The sequence below is a fragment of the Xenopus laevis genome, chromosome 3L, assembly GCF_017654675.1.
Source record: "Xenopus laevis strain J_2021 chromosome 3L, Xenopus_laevis_v10.1, whole genome shotgun sequence".
In the NCBI taxonomy this organism is placed as follows: Eukaryota; Metazoa; Chordata; class Amphibia; order Anura; family Pipidae; genus Xenopus; species Xenopus laevis.
This window is the reverse complement of record NC_054375.1, coordinates 74024684-74032488: the sequence shown is the minus strand read 5'-3', so window position 1 is coordinate 74032488 and position 7805 is coordinate 74024684. Positions and strand designations below refer to the sequence as shown.

Here is a 7805-nt window from a genome sequence, read left to right as displayed (position 1 = left end):
AGCACAAGTCTAATCAGTAAGATGGAGAATGATGGTGCAACAAATGTCAGATTACATTTTAGTATATGATCACAAAGTGTGATCAGTGATCCCAAGTGGTTTGTCAACTGTAATTCAAAGCATGTTACTAGTAGTAATGATATGTTTTAGAATTGATGTATGTAACGCCTGCTGGGGATGTTGCTTTTGGAGGTCTCTATAAGCCTCTGTAGTGAATTGTCCCTTCTTTATAAACCCCACCTACAGGGGGCTTTGCAATAGCATACTATCTTTTCTTAAAGAGATTGAGAGAGAGAGTTCCTTATGGAGGAATTCAGGGATGGCAGGGATGGAGCAGCAAGATAAAAAGGTTTAAGATAAGTGATGGCAGTGGATGTGGATGATGTAAAAAGATGGTAGCTCTGTGAGGAGCCAAGGAGATGACTGGGAATGCACAGTGAGACAAGTGAAGAAGTGTAGTGAGGAGGAGTGAATGACTTAGCAGTTAGCTAGAGCAATTTGTATGCTATCATTTGCAGGCATAACAGGCAGCCATGCTAAAGATTTTCTTCTAGGTTTTTGCTAAAGATTTTCTTCTAGGTTCTTTTTTAGGAGTTTAAAGGGATTCTGTCATTATTTTTATGATGTAGTTTTTATTTCTAAATGCAATGCAAATAATTCTCTATACCATATAAAATTTATTTATTTTGTTTTAGTTGTAATATTGGTGTGTAAGCATCAATCTCAGTTCATTTTGCCTGGTCATGTGCTTTCAGAAAGCACAAGCACTTTAGGATGGAACTGCTTTCTGACAGGCTGTTGTTTCTCTGACTGAAGGTGTCACAGTGGGACCTGGATTTTACTATTGAGTGCTGTTCTTAGTGCTACCAGGCAGCTGTTATCTTGTGTTAATGGAGCTGCTATCTGGTTACCTTCCCATTGTTCTGTTGTTAGGCTGCTGGGGGTGGGGAGGGACGGGGTATATCACTCCAACTTGCAGTACAGCAGTAAGTCACATGACTGTGGGCAGCTGGGAAACTGACAATATGTCTAGTCCCATGTCAGATTTCAAAATTAAATATAAAAAAATCGGTTTGCTCTTTTGAGAAACAGATTACAGTGCAGAATTCTGTAGTAATATTAACTGATGTGTTTTGGAAAAAAAAACTTTTTTTCCCATGACAGTATCCTTTTAAGATTAATTGCAAGGGAGAGAAATGGAGTCTGGTAGGAGATTACTATAGTCTGAATGGGATAGGATAAGGGCACACATAAGTTTTTAAGCTGTTACTTGTAAATGAAAGGGATGTGTCTTGGCAATATTGCAGGTTTTGGCAGTATTATTAATATGTTTAGAGAACGAGAGGTACTGGATAAAAATAACCCCCAGGCAGTGTGCTGATTTAACAGTGTTAATGGTCATCAATAGTAATGGTGAAAGGAGGAGAAGGGATAGAGATGAGCACAGTTTTAGCTAAGTTGTGTTTGAGGTGGCGTTGTTTCATCTAGGAAGAGATAGCTAGGAGGTAGTTTGTGATCTGTGTCTGAACGTCAGTGGTTAGTGAATGGTTGTGTATTATACTAGGCACCCTCTGTTGCAAAAAATGAGGATATTAGAAGTCATATTGTAGTTCTATGGCCTGTATAAAGTAACCCAGCCTTTTGTGCCTTTATAATAAGATGTGTTAGTTTGAATATAAATTGCAATAATGTGGTTTATATTAGCTTAAAAAAATTACGTTTTCATAAATTCCAAAATTGAAATGCTTATTTGCTGGTCTGAATACTCTTGGATATAAAACAGTAACATTTTTGTAACCTTGTTCTGATCTAAGGAGAATCCCAAAATCTGGAAAGCTCTGCCTTTTACATCACATGGTATTTTAAGACTACAGGTATGTGACTTGTTATCCAGAATACTCGGGACCTGGGATTCTCCTGATAACTGATCTTTCTGTAATTTGGATCATACTATATATACTTACTACCATAGTTTCCATGAAACATATATCTTAGCTGTTCTCAGTCGCTACATTATTTTCTTTCAATAGTGCATCCTCGATAGATACTTGCACCATTATCACCACTGCCATGTTTTTTTAGTTTAGTCCGGAGAGGATGTGTTGCTATGGCAACAGGAAATAATGCAATAGTCAGGTGTTGCATTGGAAGGCGGGCAATCACGTAGTGTTGAAATTTGACTGTAGAAGATCATTTCTAAATATGCCCCTTCTCTGTGGGGTTTGACTGCTCAGAATTGTGGTCTTGGTCTTAATAAAGACCAGTGCTGTATCGGTAAATCAGTGTAAAGTGGTCAGCGCTATTTTTGGAAAAAAGCTTCTGCTACACCAATTTGAATTAAGGTACATGTGAAGTGAAGTGCACTAAATAATGTATTCTGTGTAGACATTTCAGATAAGATAACAAATTGATTGGACTTTCTTGGTCCTGTAAGTAAATTAGAAAATCATTTAAAGGGATCCTGTCATTGGAAAACATGTTTTTTCAAAACGCATCAGTTAATAGTGCTACTCCAGCAGAATTCTGCACTGAAATCCATTTCTCATAAGAGGAAACAGATTTTTTTTACATTACATTTTGAAATCTGACATGGGGCTAGACATTTTGTCAATTTCCCAGCTGCCCCTGGTCATGTGTCTTGTGCCTGCACTTTAGGAGAGAAATGTTTTCTGGCAGGCTGCTGTTTTTCCTTCTCAATGTAACTGAATGTATGTCAGTGAGACATGGGTTTTTACTATTGAGTGTTGTTCTTAGATCTACCAGGCAGCTGTTATCTTGTGTTAGGGAGCTGTTATCTGGTTACCTTCCCATTGTTCTTTTGTTTGGCTTCTGGGGGGGAAAAGGGAGGGGGTGATATCACTCCAACTTGCAGTACAGCAGTAAAGAGTGATTGAAGTTTATCAGAGCACAAGTCACATGACTTGGGGCAGCTGGGAAATTGATAATATGTCTAGCCCCATGTCCGATTTCAAAATTGATTATAAAAAAATCTGTTTGCTCTTTTGAGAAATGGATTTCAGTGCAGAATTCTGCTAGAGCAGCACTATTAATTGATTCATTTAAAAAAAAATTTTTTCCCATGACAGTATCCCTTTAAACATTAAATAAACCCAATAGGTTGGGTTTGCTTTTAATAAGGATTTATTATATTTTTGTTTGGATCAAGTACAATGTACTGTTTTATTATTACAGAGACAAAGAAAATCATTTTTAAAAATGTGGATTATTTGCATAAAATGGGGCCTTTCTGTAATTTGGATCTTTCTGGATAATGGTTTCTGGATAAGAGACCCCATACGTGTACCATGTTTCTCTCATGGGCAACCACGGTTTCGAGATTTATTATACCTTAACCCTGGAAATAGCTTGAATTGAAAATACACCATCTAAAACCTGTCATGGTCATGTAGAAGTCAATGACAGAGGTCCCTTGAACCATTTGAAGATGTTAATATCCTGCATGATCGGTGGGTTCCGCACAAAACCTTTGATAAATAACCCCCATAAAATGAGAACCACTTTTGCATTTATCTGTGGACTGGCAGCCTGCAGAAGGTTCTGTTTGGTACAGAAAGTTTTCATTAAATCAAAACTTGCCTCCAAACCAGGAATTCAAAAATAAAAACCTACTTTGAGGCCACTGTGGGGCAACATCCAAGGGGTTGGTGAGAAACATGCTAATCGCGAGCCACTTGTTGGGAACTCTACAGTAACCCAAAGCAAGTAATAATCTGCTTTTAAATACATGACCAATAAATGTTTCTTGCCGATTGGCTGCAAAGGGAGAAAATTGGAGCAAAAACACTATCTGAAATTTTTTTAACTTTGAGTTTTCCAAACTCAAATTTTCAAGATTTATCAATTTAAAAAATATTTAGTGACTGAAACCTGGTGAGCTTCTATAGAAGTTACTGTAATAGATGGTTTATTGTCAGCATTCAAACTATTTAGTTTTTTGAATATTGTGATTAGCATTATTTTTTCCCACAATTCAGTTTTTTTTAAAGATAATTGCAATCAGGAAAAAAAATGTAGTGGCAAAAAAAAACTTGGTCAAGTTTAGGGATGGGCGAATTTGACTCATTTGACGCCCATTGAAGTCTATGGGGCAAATTCACTAAATCGCTAACGCTAGCACAAATTTGCCTGGCGAAGTGCGGCAAAGCTGTCGCTAGCGCAACTTCGGATCTTAGTGAATTTGCCCCTATGGGCATCAAAAAAATTTTGTCGCACGGTGACATTTTTTGACACGTGTCTTTTTTTTACGCACACCGCCATACAAGTCTATGGGCGTGATTTCTGGGGCAAAACAAGGTGAAAACATTTGCCCATCCCTAGTCAAGTTTAATCCAAATATTTTAGTGGGGGTAAAAAAATAATAAATGGTATTCCCTGTGTCTCTTAGTAAATCACCCCTTAAATGTTAAAATGAAAAAAGTACCTGATTGATTGTGAGTTGAATTAGGAAAAAATCCAAATACATTGATCGTAACTGGGTCAAAAGATTTAGATATTTTTTATTTTATTCCAGAAATGTAGGCAAATGAATGAAATGGTTTCATATACATGTTTACATCCAACAGTTCAGAAATATTGTTTATACATATAGTAAAAATGTACATCCTTTTAACTGAATCCGATTTCATCAATGAAATATTCTAATTATTTGAACAAATATACCAACAATGCAAAAAGATTGATACGTTCTATAGTAGCTGCATGGTACAAGAAACCCAGGATTTATAAAAAGCAAAATATCAACTTTCACACTTTAACATATAAGCATGGAAATTAGTCAGTACATTGCTAACAGCTTCAAGTGAATGTGACCAATGTTAATATATCGTAGAATTGATTTATTAGAAGTGGTTCAGTAGACATGTTTCTACCTGTGCTTCCGATTCCCTCAGTAAGAGATTAACCGCGGTTGCAGTGAAGTAGCTGTGGGTGTAGAATAAATATTATAACGCCCCCCCTTGTGACTTTTTAAAAGAAAAACCCCATTAGAGGTAATTCTACTAATACTTTTAAAAGTCACAGGAAAATGTTTTTGATGTTCCCAACCATTAGAACTAGTTATGAATATAACTTAACAGAAAGTAAGTCATACGCCCCCACAAGCAATTGTGTGTGTTTTTTGAAAGACAAAATTATGAGAAATAAAATCTGATAACTCCCTGGTGTTAGAGGTAGACAGTTTTCTTTCAAATCCTAGGTTTGGTCCTTTATTTCATTTAGCAATGAATACAGAATGCTGTTACAATTCCATCATGACTTCTAACATCAGAGAATTCTAGGTATGAGCACGGAACATAGTAATAGAAAAATGTGCTTACCTCAGGAAAGATAAATAAACAGGTATATACCAACAATACATAAACAGATGTTTGTGCTACATTTAAAATTGGCTGTATACAAAACATAATGGATCCCCATCAGCAACATATGATAGAAGCAAGAATACATGAGGCATTTAAATTGTCAGACCTTACTCTTTTATAAGGTATGCACAGAGGTTCAAGCAATAAATACATACATAGTTCAAAGCCTTACAATAGCTACGCGAAGCAGAGTGGGACAGGAGCAGGTTTGCTATTTCTAGCAAGCTATGATATAAGAGTAAAAATTCATGAAATGCATTAAAGCAACATTTTTCTTAGAAAAAGTCTGGTCATTTATGGGTCCACCAACATTTTTACATAATATGCACAATTATCAAAATACAGACCAAGCATTTCAGAAAACCCCAAAAAAACCTAACATCTAATTTCAAAGCAACTGCAGTTTGGAGGTTTTTCTGGTATAATGTGCAAGCAGCTATTTTTTATTTGTATTTATACAAAACCCATGCAAAACTCTACAGGTATATGCATTCTGTGGCTGAGACTTCCTTTCAAACATTTTGTAGCTGAGGTATGCATACTTAGCATTGTACTCTTTGGCCACATATTTAATGGCGCAGTTACATATTAAGTTGATTAGTACATACATTGGAAGAAGGCAATCTGTGGCTCTGGTGTTATTATCAGAATTCCACTCTTACAAACCCCCAGCTGGCTTCAGTTTGCTAATTTGAAGTTCAAAAACGTTATTGAGCCAGAGGTTGCTTCCTCTTTATCATGATGTATGCAATTATGAAGACCAATTGCCCCTTTTTGGATTTTATTATCATGTTTTCCACTATGGTCCATGGAAAGCTTTAGTAATGATATGTTTAGCAAAACGTGGCATTCTTTTGGCCATGACCAAAAGATAAATGCCACAAGAATTAGCGTTCTGACAATTTATATCCTGCATTCATTTTCATAAGATTTTTTTTTTCCTTTTGTGCAGAGGTAGAATCTTTCAGAAAGCCTTTTGGGTAAGTGGGAAAACCCTTTTGAAAGCCATTGTGTCCTTCTTTTTGGCTTGATAGATGACTGTGTCTTTTAAATATTTTTGCTAACTCCAGCAAAAAATAAATGACGAGCTTAGTTTGCAAAAAGAAGCTCCATCACAGAGCTTTCGTTTGCAAAAAGAAGCTCCATCACAGAGCTGGTACAAAAATGAAGGTCTAGCAGCCACCTTACGTCAAAACTGTTGGTAAAGCAATAACCATCTTTAGGTTATGAGGTCCCTTGGTTGGGGGTAAGTATAATCAAGACTTGGCACAACACATTCAAAGCAACATGTAAAGACTAAGCTATTTTTACCAATGAGAGAATTTTAAAATTTTTGGGTTTAAAGATACTTAGAAAACCGGCATTCCAACTATTTGGCATGTGCAAGTCTTCAAAGGGAGTGTATTGTTAGCATTATTATCCCGTATCAGCAGAGGCAGAATTATATGTAACTTTGGCTTGACTGAAATAAATACCATGGTTTACAATTGCTATATCTTTGCTTTCAGTGTAAAAACTTTCTTTGATCACTTTAAATGAATACGGAATTAATTTTTGGCTTTACTAGATCTCTTATGTTTGGTTCCTACTTTTTTTTTTATTATAACTTAAGACTCTAAAAAAGTACACAATACGTAAGACTATACAGTACAAGACAGTCTAACAACATGTATTCACCACAGAAAACAAGTGACTGTATGGAAGTAAAATAAAAAAACAATGATTTATATATATTTATAACACTATGCATTCTGCATTTTCATCAAGTACATATATATATATATATATTTTGGTTGGTGATCCACATTTTGTTGCTTTCTGTTATATCTTCCACTGGAGATTGTTCTTACCTTTGTCTTACATATAAGCAAATCTTCTTTGTGTTTTGGTGGCCTTTGGCCTCAGAAGAAAGGATTATAATGCAATTAACTTTTTTGTATCTGTTTCTTTGTATAGGGCAAATGAAAAGATCCCAGAGGTCATCAGAAAACAGCAGGTAGTTCATGGAAAGATTCCTTTGCACTAATTAAAGTTACAGAAGACTGACCAAAGCATGTGGCTGCTTCTGTCGTTGAGCTATTGGCCATTGTTTGAGTTGGCTTTGGTTTGCAGCTGTAGCCTTTGACTGTGTTTTCAGGTAGACAAAGCTTTATCACAAGGAGGTAAATAGTACAGTTGTAAAGATATATGCAGATATGCAAATGTTTCTATGGTACTTGCACAAACAATGTTAGTTTAGGATTGCACTTTACATCTTAACACTAACAGCACAGACTGGAAGCCTAAGGTTTTTAGATGGTTGCAACAGTCTAAATACTGTGGTTCGCAGTAGCTAACTCATGTAATTTACAGTTGGTGGTACCAACATAAAAAAAAAAAAATAAGAAAAAAAGACAAACAAATGTGTTTGTTTGTATTTTTCGA

The 7805-nt window shown here is 35.8% G+C and overlaps 1 protein-coding gene across 9 annotated transcripts in view; it reads right to left on the bottom strand.

The window, feature by feature from the left end:
* Nucleotides 1–4489: 4489 nt before the first annotated feature.
* The window catches only part of foxp2.L (forkhead box P2 L homeolog), a 149514-nt gene continuing 146198 nt past the window's right edge, over nucleotides 4490–7805 (bottom strand). For all 9 annotated transcript variants that reach the window (XM_041585223.1, XM_041585227.1, XM_041585229.1 and 6 more), the window contains one exon: nucleotides 4490–7805. This exon is cut by the window's right edge and continues 642 nt beyond it. The gene's annotated coding sequence lies outside the window, so the exon portion shown is untranslated.